The following is a 17,588-nucleotide window of genomic DNA, read 5'->3' on the forward strand; positions in this document are numbered from 1 at the left end:
ATTGGTTCAGCATTCCTTCGACCATTTCTTTCATTGAGAAATCTGACCACCTGTTGCTTCCAGGTTAGTTTTCTTGTTGCTTTGAATTCTTGCTCACCTTGATTTTGTGTGTGTGTGCGCGCGCGCCAGTGTGTTTCTGTGTTTAATCTTCTCTTTAGAGCCCTTAAAGTACACCCACAGATATTTGTACACTATTTTAGGGAAAACAAACTTTTTCAACAGCTATTAAGTGAGGGTAAAGGGCGAAAACCAGCTCCCACGCCAACGGCCGCTGCCCCCACCCCCAACACTCCCCCCGCCTCCTCTCCTCTCACTTCCCCCGCCCCCACCGCTAACCCCACCCCCGCGCGCCAGGTCGGGGCAGAGTTACGTCACCCGCAGCCGGCGGTTCCTTGGCACGCGCCGGGCGCTGAGGGCAGCCGTGACCCGCGTGCTGGGCGCAGCTTAACCGGGACCTGTCCTTCCCATACCCAACCGCCCTGTTGGTAGCTGAGGGAATCCTGCCCCAGCGGCGTCTGGCCGGAGAGGGTAGGGGAAGAGGCAAGTAGGAAGTCGGCTTGCTGTAACCCTCGGGTGCGGCATAGCGGGAGGCGTTTACCATTCTGAGGAGCATCCATTTGAAAGCCCCGTAAGGCGAAATGGTCTAACAAAACGCGGGTAGTTGTGGAGGGGAGGAGGCCCACCGGACTGCCAGGGCAGAGGAACGGGGAGAGTCAGGGTAACCGGGAGGCCCTTGGTCTCTTGGCCTCAGGTGGTCAGGCTGCCTCAGTCTCGCAGCTTTGCTCGAAGCTTCGCATAGCAGATGGAGGACCTGACCGACTAGTGGGAAACTTTTGGGTGAGGACAGGCAGGGGAAGTGTCCTACGAAAAACCGAGGACGGAAAAAGGGAGTGAGGGGACAGTTAGTTTGGCTAACTGACAACTTGGTGGGACAGAGCCATAGATTGGAGGAGTCTCTTTGAGGTGAAAGTCTCCAGAGATTTCCTTCACAGAGACAGCCTGAGGCAGAACAAGGAGGAAAATGGGGGCGTGGGGGCGCGAATTTAGAGCAGGCTAACATCAGCTCGACATGAGGAAAATTTACCACAGAATTTTAGCTGTTGGCAAACGCGCGCTGCTGCCTCGTCGAACTCTGACGGCTCTTCTAACCGTCGAATTCCAACCTTATGATTAGATAGCAACTTTTTTTTTTTTTTAGTTCCCTGAGTCAATTATTCTTCCTGTATGATAATAACATAATAATCCCTCTCAGCATTATTTATATTGTTTTATTATGGAAAAAGAAATCCACTCTGCCCGGATCAGCTGATGATATAATTTAGAATACTTTGTTTGAAATTTTAACACCTCATTGTCTTGGATATGGATAATAGAACTTCTATAGTTGTGCATTTAAAATACATTAAGCTTAATTGAAACGCTAGCAATTAGGGCCATTCAAGGTGAACTTCTAGTTTATCTTCCTAGATAGACTGTAGACCCAAACCTTTCTACATAAAGGAATGTAATTGAAAATAAACTAATATTCAAAGCTAGTCAATATTCATAAGAATGCACTTTGAGATCTTGAGAAGGGAAATTTGATCACTAATTTTTAAATTTTTTTGACAGTTCTGTTTCCTTTTTTTTTTTTACTTTTTTTTTAAACTGAGATGAAAAATCTTGGTAAATATTTTGCATAAACAGCCACGTGAATATGCAAGAGTAAAAACAGGTAACACGTATCTGGAGTTAAATGAAGAAAGCAGTAGAAACTGGAAAGACCAAAACAAACAAAACAAAGAGAACAAAAAGAAAAGCCATTTAGGTAGATTTCAAGGAGTAATGTTAAATAGCAAAAAAGAATAAGAAAGTCATTGCACACCAAAACTTGCTTTCCTTGAAGGATTTTAAGTAATATTACACAATCATAGTAAGCACAACCACATCTTTTAATTAGTGAAATTTGCTGTGCCTGGCACATAGTAAGAAGCATTTGTTGATTGTGCTCAAATGATATGAAATTTTTCCCTCTTTATTTTAACAGACTCTCAGCTGGATGCCAGAACTTCACTAAGGGTTTCTGTTATACTAACTATATTTATTTTATTTTTTTTCAGAGTAACTGAAACCTATTGGAGGTTAGTTCGCCACCGGAGCCTACCAAAGGTCCTTTCTTTTATCCACCCCTCTACCTCTGTGCAGCCTCACTTAACCTCACACCTCAGGTGAGGGGGAAATCAGAGAAGGACCAGCAGCTGGCCGGTGCTGGTAGCCTCATTGCCAGTTTCTTCATCCATTTTAAAGCTACAGATAATCTGACAGTAAGCATTAGGATTTTTTCAGATCTTCCTATTCCCCTAACAACCCTCATTTTTAGTCTGAGAATGTCTACCAGATATATAACCCTAATATTTTCCTTTTATTTGGAGGATAATTGCTTTACAATATTGTCGTGGCAGAAAGTAGCATTGACATGTAAAAACTAACGTGTAAAATAGATAACTAGTGCAAAGCTGCTATATAACAGGGAGCCCTGACTGGCGCTCTGTGATGACCTAGAGAGATGGATTGAGGGGGTGGGGTGGGGGAGGGAGGTCAGGATGGAAGGGATATATATATATGTATGTGTGTATATATGTATGTATGTGTGTGTGTGTGTGTGTGTGTGTGCGCGCGTGCTCAATCGCTTCAGTCATCTCCAACTCTTTGCGACCCTAGGGATTGTAGCCTGCCAGGCTCCTCTGTCCATGGGATTCTCCAGGCAAGAGTCCTGGAATGGATTTCCATGCCCTTCTCCAGGGATCTTTGTTACCCAGGGGTTGAACTGGCATCTCCTGTATCTCCTGCATTGCAGGCAGATTCTTTACTGCTGAACTACTATTAAGCCTATGTATATATAATTATGACTGATTTGTTTTTGACGTATGGCAGAGACCATAACCCTAATACTTGACTGTAGTTTCTAGAACTCTGTTGTCCAATCCAGTACCACTAGCCACATGTGGCTATTAAAATTTCAATCAGTTAAAATTAATCAAAATTTAAATTTGTGTTCTCAAGTCCCACTAGTCATATTTGACATGCTTAACAGACATATGTGGCCATATGTATTGAATAGTTCAGATGTAGAATATTCCAACATTGCAGAAAGTTGTTTTGGACATGGCTGCTCTAGAAAGCATGCCATTCCCTTGTCATATCTGCAGTTTAAAAGATATTCAAACCCAGGTTTCTTGACAAACAAAATTAAGGTAAACACAGTATTCTCTAGTAGTTCAAGAAGTGGCTATATAAGGCAGGACTTGAGTTAATTGGCTCAATGGAGGGCAAAAAAAAAAAATGGCAGTACCACTCATTTAATTTGCTCATACTTATTTAGGCTGGGAAAGTGAGACCTATGTTGAAGTGTTTTTCCAGAGTGCTTTGGCTATGTTTTCAGACCATTTGTTTAATGTTAACATCAATGACTCAAGTTAAAGCATTTCTACATACACAGTTATAAAATTTAAAGACAGTAAATGGAAGGGAAAAATTGATTCTAAGAGCATCTGCATTATCACAGTATTACTTTATAAATTGCCATTAATATATCCTTTGTATCTTCCCTATTGTGGGTTTCAAGAGCTGAGTAATACAGGTAGGAACACTGGAAGCTGCAACAACTTTAAGCTTCAAAATTACCGGTACTAATAATGATTCATATTTCTGTAATGAATGTCTTACATTTTAGAAAGTGTTCTCCTCATTTTTCTTTCCATGGATCTCACAAGGCACTCCTGATGTAGATAGGGCAAATAATACTATTCTTAAGGTTCTTTTCTTTCTAGTCTTTGCTTTAACTCAGATGCCACCTCCTCCATGAAGCTGTTTCTTTAAGTGTTAACTCTTTAGCTCTTGTTCTGTATAGTACATGTCTTAGCTAGTTACCAATGCTCTTGATGTACTTTTGATTTTAATAGATTCACAATTCCTCTAGGACAGACGTTGTGTCAGATTATATTTGTGGTTTTTTTTCTTTTTATTTTATTAAGGTAAAACTCATATGACATAAAATTAACTATTTTAAAGTATACAATTCAGAGATATTTAGTGTATTCACCGTGTTGTGTAATCATCACTTTCTAATTCCAAAACCTTTTCATTATCCCAAAACGGAACCCTGTACCTATTAAAACAGTCACTATTCCCTGCCTCCCTACAACCCCTGGCAACCACTAATCTTTCTGTGTTTGTGGATTTATCTATTCTGGATATTTCAACTAAATGGAATCATACAATATGCAACCTTATCTCTCTGGCTTCTTTCACTTAGCATGTTTTCAGGATTTTTTCACATTGTAGCATGTATTGGTATTTCATTCAGATTTATATTTGAGTTTTTGTGTTTTACTAAAGAGGCACTCAGTAAATAGTAGCATAATTGTTTAATGGTGGACTATATTACCCCAACAACAAATTTTACCCCAAACTCCCATACCTGACAGCATATGCTAATATAACGCAGTCTGTATAAATAGATAAGGCCTTAACCTGATTAAATTCTGTTATTTCATCCTTAGCTACTCAGAATATCTAAGCCTTAAACATTAACCATCAGAAGACTTTCTCTATTTATTCATTCTGAGACGTGGCACAACCATGTCATTTTTTCCGACGATATCCTGCTGTGACATCTTCTCCTATTGAAGTTCATCTGTGAATAGAAGGTAAGATGTTTTGAAACATCTTAGCTCTGTAGATGACATTTGATCTTTAACAGTCTCAGCTGCCCAGATTTCACAAAGTATTAATATATAAAAACAAATTGTTTTGTAATATTTTACAGAAGATCCTTCAATATTAAAGATTTGAACCTGAATCTGTGTTTAAAGGTTCATAACATTATGTTTTAATAAACACATTCTCAGAAAAATTTCCATTTCTTGTTTAGGGTTTTCCTTGTATGACTGTTGAAATTAATATATTAATAAAATTTTAATTAATATATTAATTGTGAATTGGACTTAATAAAATTAATTAATATATAATTATTGGAAGCAATCAAACATTCTAAAATAATGACATGAGGCAACCACACTAGTAAATAAAGCACACTGCCTAACAGATGTGATTTACATTCTTCTATTGGAAGGAGCTAATAATGACTGAAGAGAATGGATTATAGAGTAGTAGATGCAATGAAAGGAGAAGTTAAATGTCATGAATTAAATTAATTTTATTATTAATTATAGTTTGTTACTTTTAAAACAAATTTGACATTTGAGAGCAAGGGTTATGCCTGTCTCTATTACTTGCTGTTCACGTTAATAGATATTGAAAAAATAATGTTTACTGATTAAAGAGTGAGGATAGATCCAAAGTTGTCTTTTATCAGATGTCTTTATTAGCAATGCACTGAGAAGCACTTTAGAGAAGATTGGCTGCTCTTAGCATTTGTTAATTACAGAAACTCTTCTAAAGATGATTAGTGATTGTGAAACTTTGCTTTATTGCATTATTTTCTTTATTTTTTTCATTATTTTCTTTACATAGGGATTACTAAAGACGGTTTGGCATATTCTGTTTTGTTAAGTAAAATGTTTAAGGTAATATTTAGATGAAAATCATATTTTATCATTACAGAATTATATCTTGTTTATACTTTACTTTTTAAACTTAATAAAGTTTTAATTCCTATCCATAAAATAGTTATAGTGTATAAGTTTATCTTCACATTAAGTTGAAATATTACAGTTATATAGCACAAAAATTTATGTGGGAACTTCAATAAAATTATTTTTATGCAGAGGCATATTAAGTGAAAAGTTAATTTCAAAATTTTTGGTTCATATTTTAATTCTTTTGTAATTCTTAATGTTACCATGTTTCTGTTTTGCATATACATTAACTGGTATTATATTTTAGATTCCATATATAAGTGACATCATACAGTATTTGTCTTCAACTTATTTAACTTGGCATACCATTCTGTAGGTCCATCCACTTTGCTTCAAATGACAGAATTTTATTCTTTTTCATGACTGAGTAATATGGTAGGTGGGTTCCATATCTTCACTATTGTAAATAGTTCTGCTATGAATATTGGGGTGCATGTATCTTTTTTAATTAGTATCTTTGGATATGCATTCAATATGGAATTGCTGGGTGATATGGTAGTTCTACTTTAAGTTTTTTGAGACCCCTTCATACTGTTTTCCACAGTGGCTGCACCAATTTAAATTCTCACCAACAATGTATAAAGGTTCCCTTTTCTCCATATCCTCTCCAACATTTGTAATTGTGTACACTTTGATTATAGCCATTCTGACAGATGTAAGGTGATATCTCATTATTACTTTTATTTGCATTTCTCTAACAATTAGCAATTTTGAACATTTTTTTATGTACCTACCTCCTGACCATCTGCTTCCTTGCAAAAATGTCTATTCAAGTCTTCTGCCCATTTTTTGTTGGCTTTTTTATGTTAAGCTCTGTGAACTGTTTGTATATTTTGGATATTAACCCCTTAGTAGTCTTATCATTTGCAAGCATTTTCTGCAATTCTGTTGGTAGAGTTTTCGTTTTATCAGTGGTTTCCTTTGCTGTGCAAAAGCTTTTAAGGAGCAAGCTGCCATTTACTTATTTTTGCTTTTATTTCTTTTGCCTTAGAAGACTGATCCAAGAAAATATTGCTCTGATTTATGTTCTGCCTATGTTTCTTCTAAGAGTTTTATGATATCTGCTCTTACATTTAGGTCTTTAAACGATTTTGAGTTTATTTTTATATATGGAATGATGGAATCTTTTAATCTCATTGTTTTATATGTGGCTGTCCAATTTTCCCAGCACCACTTGTTGAAAAGCCTGTCTTACCTCCATTGTATATTCTTGACTCCTTTGTCATAGACTAGTTGATCGTGGGTGCATGAGTTTATTTGTGGTATCTCTATTCTGTACCATTGATCTATGTCTGTTTTTGTGCCAATACCACACTGCTTTGATACTGTAGCTTTGTATTATAGTCTGAAGTCTGAGAGGTTTCTTCTCCAGCTTTGTTCTTTTTTCTCAAGATTGCTTTGTCAGTTTGGTATTTTGTGTGGTTCCATATTAATTTTAGGATATTTGATCTACTTCTGTGAAAAATGTCATGGGTATTTTAATAGAGATTGTATTAAATCTCTAGATTGCTTTGGTAGTATGGACATTTTCTTTTTTTTTTTAAATTTTTGGTGCATATCCTACTCTCTTTTTTTTCATTTATTTTTATTAGTTGGAGGCTAATTACCTTACAATGTTGTAGTGGTTTTTGTCACACATTGACATGAATCAGCCGTGGATTTACAGGTATTCCCCATCCTGATCCCCCCTCCCACCTCCCTCTCCACCCGATTCCTCTGGGCCTTCCCAGTGCACAAGCCCCGAGCACTTGTCTCATGCATCCAGCCTGGGCTGGTGATCTGTTTCACCCTAGATAATGTACATGTTTCAATGCTGTTCTCTCGAAACATCCCAGCCTCACCTTCTCCCACAGAGTCCAAAATTCTGTTCTGTACATCTGTGTCTCTTTTTCTGTTTTGCATATAGGGTTACCATTACCATCTTTCTAAATTCCATATATATGTGTTAGTGTACTGTATTGGTCTTTATCTTTCTGGCTTACTTCACTCTGTATAATGGGCTCCAGTTTCATCCATCTCATTAGAACTGGTTCAAATGAATTCTTTTTAATGACTGAGTAATATTCCATGGTGTATATGTACCACAGCTTCCTTATCCATTCGTCTGCTGATGGGCATCTAGGTTGCTTCCATGTCCTGGCTATTATAAATAGTGCTTTGATGAACATTGGGTGCACGTGTCTCTTTCAGATCTGGTTTCCTCAGTGTTTATGTCCAGAAGTGGGATTGCTGGGTCATATGGCAGTTCTATTTCCAGTTTTTTTAAGCAATCTCCACACTGTTCTCCATAGCGGCTGTACTAGTTTGCATTCCCACCAACAGTTTAAGAGGATTCCCTTTTCTCCACACCCTCTCCAGCATTCATTGCTTGTAGACTTTTGGATAGCAGCCATCCTGAGTGGTGTGTAATGGTACCTCATTGTGGTTTTGATTTGCATTTCTCTGATAATGAGTGATGTTGAGCATCTTTTCATGTGTTTGTTAGCCATCTGTATGTCTTCTTTGGAGAAATGTCTGTTTAGTTCTTTGACCCATGTTTTGATTGGGTCATTTATTTTTCTGGAATTGAGCTGCAGGAGTTGCTTGTATATTTTTGAGATTAATCCTTTGTCTGTTGTTTCATTTGCTATTATTTTTTCCCAATCTGAGGGCTGTCTTTTCATCTTGCTTATAGTTTCCTTTGTTGTGCAAAAGCTTTTAAGTTTCATTAGGTCCCATTTGTTTATTTTTGCTTTTCTTTCCAATATTCTAAGAGGTGTGTCATAGAGGATCCTGCTGTGATTTATGTCAGAGAGTGTTTTGCCTATGTTCTCCTCTAGGAGCTTGGACATTTTAAAAAAGATTAATTCTCCCAGGCCAACAGTATGGGATGTATTTGCATTTCTTTGTATTATCTTCAATTTTTTCATCAATATTTTATAGTTTTCAGAGTATAGATCTTTCACTTTCTTGGTTCAGTTCATTCCTTGGTATTTTATTCTTTCTGATGCAACTTCAAGTGGAATTGTTTTCATGACTTTTCTTCCTAATATTTCATTATTAGAGCATAGAATAGTGAACTGTTTCTGTATATGAATCTTGTGTCTTGAAAACTTGCTAAAATCATTTATTCAGAGAGTTTTTGGGTGAAGACTTTAGAATACTTTTTATAACGTATCATATCATCTTCAGACTGTGAATTTTTTCACTTCCCTTCTGATTTGTATAATGTTTATTATTTTTCTTGTCTGACTTTTGTGGCTAGGACTTGCACTACTATGTTAGATAGAAGTGGCGAGAATGGGCATGCTTGTCTTGTTACTGAATTTATCAGGAAGGCTTTGAGTATTATATTGGCTGTGGGTTTGTCATAAATAGTATTTATTGTGTTGAGATAGGATCCCTCTGTACTCACTTTGATGAGAGTTTTTTTGATGAATGGATTTTGAATTTTATCAACTTCTATTTCTGTGTCTATTGAGATGATCATGTGATTTGATTTTCATCCTTCCTTTTGTCATTGTGATGTATCACATTATTGATTTGTGAGTGTTGAACCATTTTTGTGACCTTGGAGTAACTCCAAGTTGATTATGATATATGATCCATTTATATGTTGTTGGATTCAGTTTGCTAATATTTTGTTGAAGAATTTTTGCATCTGTATAGAAAAGCCCTGGAATGTTCTTCTATTTTTAATTATGTTAATTTATACTAAAGCATGCGTGTGATTCTATGAACTGTATATCTAGGAAGAATAAAGCAACTGGGGGTACAGAGGACTTCACTGTGAGAAACAAAAGCCAGTCAAGTGTGGACCTGTTTCTTTTGTGTGTGTGTGAGCCAATTGTCTTTTATTGTTTTTAAATAAATTTATTTATTTTGATTGGAGGCTGTTTACTTTACAATATTGTAGTAGTTTTGCCATATATCTACATGAATCAGCCATGAGTGTACATGTGTTCCCCCATCCTGAACCCTCTTCCCTTCCCATCCCATCCCTCTGTGTTGTCCCAGAGCACCAGCTTTGAGTGCCCTGCTTCATGCATCAAACTTGCACTGGTCATCTATTTTACATATGGTAATATACATGTTTCAATGCTATTCTCTCAAATAATGCCACCTTCCTTCTCCCACAGAGTCCAAAAGTCTGTTCTTTACATCTGTATCTCTTTTGCTGTCTTGCATATAGGGTCATGGTTACCATCTTTCTAAATTCCATATATATGTGTTAATATACTGTATTGGTGTTTCTCTTTCTGACTTAATTCTGTATAATAGGCTCCAGTTTCATCTGCCTCATTAGACATGCATTCTTTTTAATAGCTGAGTAATATTCCATTGTGCATATGTACCACCACTTCCTTATCCATTCGTCTGCCAATAGATGTCTAGGTTGCTTCCATGTCCTGATGCTGCTAAGTTGCTTCAGTTATGTCCGACCCTGTGCGACACCATAGACAGCAGCCCACCAGGCTCCTCTGTCTCTGGGATTTTCCAGCCAAGAATACTGGAGTGGGTTGCCATTTCCTTTTCCAATGCATGAGAGTGAAAGGTGAAAGAAGTCATTCAGTCTTGTCTGACTCTTCACGACCACATGGACTGTAGCCTACTGGGCTCTTCCGTCCATGGGATTTTCCAGGCAAGAGTACTGGAGTGGGTTGCCATTTCCTACTCCAGCTTCCATGTCCTAGCTATTGTAAACAGTGTTGCAATGGAACAGTGGGGTACATGTGTCTCTTTTAATTCCGGTTTCCTTGGTGTGCATATCCAGCAGTGGGATTGCTATGTTGTATGGGAGTTCTATTTCCAGTTTTTAAAAGTATCTCCATATTGTTCTCCATAGTGGCTATACTAGTTTGCATTCCCACCAACAGTGTAAGAGGGTTCCCTTTTTACCACACCCTCTCCAGCATTTATTGTCTGTAGACTTTCTGATGGCAACCATTCTGACCAGTGTGACTTGGCACCTCATTGTGGTTTTGATTTGCATTTCTCTTGTAATAAGTAATGCTGAACATCTTTTCACGTGTTTGTTAGCCATCTGTATGTCTTTGGAGAAATGTCTATTTAGTTCTGTGGTCAATTATTTTTATTGGGTCATTTAATTTTCTGAAATTGAGCTGCATGAGCTGGCCTGTATATTTTTGAGATTAATTATTTGTCAGTCGTTTCATTTGCTATCATTTTCTCCCATTCTGAAGGCTGCCCTTTCACCTTGCTTATAGTTTCTTTCATTGTACAAAAACTTTTAAATTTAGTTTGGTCCCATTTGTTTATTTTTGCGTTTATTTACATTACTCTGGGAGGTGGGTCATGGGAGGATCTTGCTGTGACTTATGTCAGAGAGTGTTCTGCCTATGTTTTCCTCTAATCGCTTTATAGTTTCTGGTCTTACATTTAGATCTTTAATACATTTTGAGTATATTTTTGTGTATGGTGTTACAAAGTGTTCTAGTTTCATTCTTTAACAGGTGGTTGACCAGTTTTCCCTGCACCATTTGTTAAAGAGAGTGTTTTTTCTCCATTGTATATTTTTGCCTCCTTTATCAAAGATAAGATTTCCATAGGTGCGTGGGTTTATCTCTGAGTTTTCTCTTTTATTCCATTGATCTATATTTTTGTCATTCTGCCAGTGCCATATCATCTTGGTGACTGTAGCTTTGTAGTCTGAAGTCAGGCAGGTTGATTCCTCCAGTTCCATTCTTCGTTCTCAAGATTGCTTTGGCTATTCGAGGTTTTTTGCTTTTCCATACAAACTGTGAAATTATTAGTTAAATTATTAGTTCTAGTTCTGAGAAAAATACTGTTGGTAACTTGATAAGGATTGCATTAAATCTGTAGATTACTTTGGGTAATATACTCATTTTCACTATACTGATTCGTCCAATCCATGAACATGATATATTTCTTCATCTATTTGTGTCGTCTTTGAGTTCTTTCAGCAGTTTTTTTTTTTGTTTTGTTTTCTACATGTAGGTCTTTCATTTCTCTAGGTAAACTTATTCCCAAGTATTTTATTTTTTTTGTTACAGTGGTGAATGAGATTGTTTTCTTAATTTCTCTTTCTGTTTTCTCATTGTTAGTGTATGCAAGGGATTTATCTGTATTAATTTTATATCCCACAACTTTACTAGCAGGATTATAGCTAGCAGTAATTTTCTGGTGTCTTTTGGGTTGTCTATGTAGAGGCTCATGTCATCCACAAACAGAGTTTTGCTATTTCCATTCCAGTTGGGATTCTTTTATTTCTTTTTCTTCTCTGATGGCTGTGGTTTGGACTTCCAAAACTGTGTTGAATAGTAGTGGTGAGCGTGGGCACCCTTGTCTTGTTCCTGATATTTAGAGGAAATGCTTTCAGTTTTTTGCCATTGAGGATAATGTTTGCTGTGAGTTTGTCATATATGGCTTTTATTATGTTGAGGTATGTTCCTTCTATTCCTTCTTTCTGCAGAGTTTTGATTGTAAATCACTGTTGTATTTTGTCAAAGGCTTTCTCTGCATCTATTGAGATAATCATTTGGTTTTTATTTTTCAACTTGTAAATATTGTGTACCATATTGATTGATTTGTGAATATTGAAGAATCCTTGCATCTCTTGGATAAAGCCCACTTGGTCATGATGTATGATGTTTTTAATATGTTGTTGGATTCTGCTTGCTAGAATTTTGTTGAGGATTTTTGCATCTATGTTCATTAGTGGTATTGGCCTATAGTTTTCTTTTTTTGTGGCATCTTTGTCAGGTTTTGGTATTAGGGTGATGGTGGCCTCATAGAATGAGTTTGGCAGTTTACCTTCCTCTGCAACTTTCTAGAAGTGTTTGAGTAGGATAGGTGTTAGCTCTTCTCTAAATTTTTGGTTGAATTCACCTTGATGCCATCTGGTCCTGGACCAGAAACATAAGGAAACTTATGTTTCCTGGAAGATTTTTGATTACAGTTTCAATTTCTATGCTTGTGATGGGTCTGTAAAAATTTATATTTTTTCCTGGTCCAGTTTTGGTAGATTATACTTTTCTAAGAATTTGTCCATTTCCTCCAAGTTTTCCATTTTATTGGCATATATTTGCTGATAAAAGTCTCTTAGGATCCTTTGTACTTCTGTGTTGTCCGTTGTGGTTTCTCCATTTTCGTTTCTAATTTTGTTGATTTGATTTTTCTCCCTTTTTTTCTTGATGAGTCTGGCTAATGGTCTATTTTATTTATCTTCTCAAGGAAGCAGCTTTTAGTTTTGTTGATTTTTGCTATAGTCTTCTTTGTTTCTCTTTCATTTATTTCTGCTTCAATTTTTATTATTTCTTTCCTTTTACTAACATTGGGGTTATTCTTCTTTTAGATGCTGTAGGAGTAAAGTTAGGTTGTTTATTTGATGTTTCTCCTGTTGATTGAGGTAGGTTTTTATTGCTGTGAACATCCCTCTTAGCACTGCTTTTACTGACTCCCATAGGTTTTGGGTTGTCATGTTTTTATTTTCACTTGTTTCTATTCATATTTTGATTTTGTTTTTAATTTTTGCAGTAATCTGTTTGTTATTCAGAAGCATGTTGTTTAGCCTCCACATATTTGTGTTTTTAATAGTTTTTTCCCCTGTAGTTGACATCTAATCTTACCACTTTGTGATCAGAAAATATGCTTGAAATTATTTCAATTTTTTAAAATTTACCATGACTAGAATTATGAACCAGGATGTGATTAGTCCTGGAGAATGTTCTGTGTGCACTTGAGAAAAAGTTGAAAATATTGTTTTTGGGTGAAATGCCCTATAGATATCAATTAGATCTAACTGGTCCTTTGTATCATTTAAAGCTTGTATTCCTTGCTAATTTTCTAGTTGCTTGATATATCCATAGATGTGAGTGGGGTATTAAAGCCCGTCACTATTATGAGTTGCTGTTAATTTCCCCTTTCATTCTTCTTAGCATTTGTCTTACATATTGTGGTGCTCCTGTGTCGAGTTCATATATATTTATAATTGTTTTATGTTCTTTGATTGATCCTTTGGTCATTATGTAGTTTCCTTCTTTTTCTTTTACAATGGTCTTCATTTCAAAGTCTATTTTATCTGATATGAGTATTGCTACTCCTGCTTTCTTTTGGTTCTCATTTGCATGAGATATCTTTTTCCAGCCCTTTACTTTCAGTCTGTATGTATCCCTTGTTTTGAAGTGGGTCTCTTGTAGACAGCATACATAAAGTTCTTGTTTTTGTATCCATTCAGGCTGTGTTTGTCTTTTGTTCAGAGCTTTTAACCCATTTACATTTAAGGTGATTATTGATAAGCATGATCCTGTTACCATTTACTTTGTTGTTTTGGGTTTGTTTTTATAAAACTTTTCTGTGTTTCCTGTCTAGAGAAGATCCATTTGTTGAAGAGCTAGTTTGGTGGTGCTGAGTTCTCTCAGCTTTTGCTTCTCTGTAAAGTTTTTGATTTCTCCTTCATATCTGAATGAGATGGGTTGCTGGTTAGATTAATCTTGGTTTTAGGTTTTTCTCTTTCATCACTTTAAGTATGTCCTGCCATTCCTTTCTGGCCTAAAGAGTTTCTTTTGAAAGATAAGCTATTATCCTTATGGGGATCCCCTTGTGTGTTATTTGTTGCTTTTTCCTTGCTGCTTTTAAGTTTTGCTCTTTGTGTGTGATCTTTGTTAGTTTGTTTAATATGTTTCTTGGGGTGTTTCACCTTGGATTTGTCCTGTTTGGCTTTTTCTGGGTTTCTTGGATTTGCAGAGCTAGTTCCTTCCCCATTTTAGGAAAGTTTTTGACTGTTAGCTCCTCAAATATTTTCTCATGCGCTTTATTTGTGTCTTCTTCTTTTGGGACACCTATGATTCAAATGTTGGGGCACTTAACATTGTCCCAGAGGTCTCTGAGGTTGTCCTCATTTCTTTTAATTCTTTTTTCCTCTCTTGTTCATTTATTTCCACCATCTACTTTCCACCTCATTTATCCTATCTTCTGCCTCAGTTTTTCTACTGTTGGTTCCCTCCAGAGTGCTTTAATCTCAGTTATTGCATTATTTATTATTGATTGACTCTTCTTTATTTATTCTAGATCCTTATTAAACATTCCTTGCATCTTCTCAATGCTTGTCTCTAGTCTACTTATCTGTAACTCTGTTTATGGAGTGAGTTACAAAATCTAACTCAAGATTTTGGATCATCTTTACTGTCATTATTCTGAATTATTTTTCAGGTAGACTCCCTATCTCCTTCTCTTTGATTTGGTTTGGTGGGTTTTTATCATGTTCTTTCACCTTCTGAATGTTTCTCTGCCTTTTCATTTCGTTTACATTGCTGTGTTTGGGGTGCCCTGTCTGTAGGTTGGAAGTTCATGGTTCCTCTTAATTGTGGAGTCTGCTCCCTGTGGGTGGGGTTAGACTAATGGATTGTCTAGGTTTCCTGGTTGGGGGTGCTTGTGTCTGTGTTCTGTTTGGTGGAGCTGTATCTCTTCTCTCTCTAGTGCAGTGATGTGTCCAGTAGTGAGTTTTGTGGTGTCTCTGGATTTGGCCTGGCTTTGGGCAGCCTGTCTTTTAATGCTCAGGGTTGTGTTCCTGTTTTGCTGCAGAATTAGCATGGTGTGTCTTGCAGTCGACCTTGTTGGCTGTTGGGTGGAGCTTGGTTTCAGTGTAGGTATAGAGAGTTTTGGGTGAACTCTTTTCTATTAATGTTCCCTGGAGTCAGGAGTTCTATGTTGTTCTAAACTTTTGAAGTTAAGCCTCCTGCTCCTGGCTTCTGTTCCTTCTCTTACAGCAGCCTCAAGACTTCTCCATACATACTGACAAAGAAGATAAAACCTCTAGCTTAATAGTGAAACAGTTACACCAAGAGAGGAATGCCCAGAGAGATTCACAGAGTTATATAGAGAAGAGAAGAGGGAGGAGGGAGATAGATGTGACCAGGAGTGGAAAAGGGGGAGTCAAAAGTTGAGACAGTGATTTAGCCAGTAATGAATTCCCCAAGCGCTCTCCAAGCCCAGAACACCTGGGGAGAATCACAGTGCTATATAGAGAATAGAAGAGGGAAGAAGGAGAAAGCAGCGACCTGGAGGAGAAAAGGGAGAATCAGAAGGGGAGAGTGCAGTCAAGCCAGTAATCAAAATCCCTAAGTGAAAATGGATACTGAAGATTACATTCTTAAAGGTACAAAATTGATAACAAATACCAAAAAACAAAGATTAAAAACCTAGAATAGAGGTTAGCTTCTCAAAAATATGATATAAAAAATATAAAACAAAATCAATCACAAAAATTAAAAAAATATATATATGGAATTTGTTTTTTTAAAAAAATGTCTTTTTTTGAAAGGTAATAGTAGGCTATAAAAATGAAACTTAAAGGAGTAATAAAGACCACCAATTTTTTTAATTAAAAAGTGACAATAGTGAAAATATATCTAGGAATTTCTCTGGAACTGGTGTGGGTAATGTGGGGTCAGTTCAGTGTCAGATAGTCCCTTGTTCTGGCTTGTACTTGTTCTCAAGGTCTATAGGTGCCCCTCAAATGCACAATCAGTATTAACTGCAGGGTTTTAATCTGTTGCACCTGTCACTTCCAGAGCTGTTTCCTCTTCTTTATTTTGCCTTCCTCTGTTTGCGAGTCTCTTCACTGTCTGATTTGTGCCCTGATACAAGAAGACGAAGGTGACCACTTACTTAGGCTCAGTTGTAAAGATGTATTTTGGTGAGTGAGGAACACTGCAAAAAAATACCACTGGCATGTTTGGGGTGTGCTTGCAGTGGATGGACCCCACTGGGTTTGCCACAGCCCAAGGCGGCATGTGCTTCTTGGGTCTACACTGCTCAGGCTCCAGGCTGCTCTGCAAGGGCACTGTCCAAGTGGGCCATGTGTTTGTGCATTTCCCACATCTAAGCTGCTCAGGTTCTCAGCTGTTCTGCAAGGGCACAGACCCAGATGGGCTGTGCGTTTTGTGCCCTTCCCAGGTCTGAGCAGCTCAGGTGACTGGGTCCTTGATGAGTGCACTCTCCCAGATGGACTGTATGTCTTATTCATATCCCTGGTCCTGGCTGCTCAGTTTCCTGGTGTGCCACAAGAGCACAGCCCCAGGTGTGCTATGTGTCTCCTTTTGGGAGCTGATCTCAGACTGTGATACACCTGGTGACTGTTAACCATCCAGGATCCCAGGAAGACGTGGTTGGCAACTGAGAGCCTGCTCACAGTTTGGTGGAAGATGTGGTCTCTGGGACCAAGATTGTAGCAGCCCCTTGCCTTCAGTCTCTGGTTGTCGCACACCTGCCTCTCTGTCTCTGAGGAGGGAGGGCCCTATACTGCAGCTGGCTTGCTCTCCTTTGGAAAGTCTCTCTCTCTCTCTCTCTTTTTTTTTTTTTTTTTTTTGTTTCTCTACAGATCCCACAATTTGGGTTACTATCTCACATTAGCTCCCTACAATTATACTCCAGATGTTCACGCCTGGTCTTTACCCTCAGGACCCTTGATGCAGCCCGTGTCTCTGTGCCCAGGCCCCACTCACTGGTGGCTGATGTGAGCCTCTGTGCCACCTCTCCATCTCCACTAGTGGTTGTGGTTAGTCACATATTCTGTGGTTTTCTTTTTTTTTCTCCCAGGTATGTTGCCCTCTGAGATTCCAGAACTCTCCACAGACAAACTGTGTGGAAACTACTCCTTCTTCACAAGTCCTTCTCCAGGATGGATCTCCATCCCTAAATCTTTTGTCTCTGTTTTTGCCTTTTATGTTTTGTCCTACCTCCTCTCAAAGAGGCTGCCTTTCTGGGTGCTTGGTGTCCTCTGCCAGCATTCAGAAATTGTCTTGTGGAAGTTGCTCAACATTCAAATGATCTTTTGATGAGTTTGTGGCGGAGACAGTGATCTCCCTGTCCTATTCTACTGCCATCTTGGGACTGCCCCCTCTTATGATTTTTTGTATCTCTTGCCAATTGTTATTTCTACTCTTTCATTTTTCATTTTGTTCATTTGCATCCTCTCTTCTTGATGAT

The 17,588-nt window shown here is 37.6% G+C and overlaps 1 protein-coding gene across 1 annotated transcript in view; it reads left to right on the top strand.

The window, feature by feature from the left end:
• The first annotated feature begins 2,103 nt into the window (after positions 1-2,103).
• LOC110149659 (uncharacterized) overlaps positions 2,104-17,588 on the top strand; it is a 366,055-nt gene continuing 350,570 nt past the window's right edge. The window contains exons 1-2 of the mRNA XM_070461789.1: positions 2,104-2,303; positions 4,542-4,688. The gene's annotated coding sequence lies outside the window, so the exon portion shown is untranslated. The remainder of the gene's footprint in view (positions 2,304-4,541; positions 4,689-17,588) is intronic.

The sequence above is a fragment of the Odocoileus virginianus genome, chromosome X (assembly GCF_023699985.2).
Source record: "Odocoileus virginianus isolate 20LAN1187 ecotype Illinois chromosome X, Ovbor_1.2, whole genome shotgun sequence".
Classification (NCBI taxonomy): domain Eukaryota; kingdom Metazoa; phylum Chordata; class Mammalia; order Artiodactyla; family Cervidae; genus Odocoileus; species Odocoileus virginianus.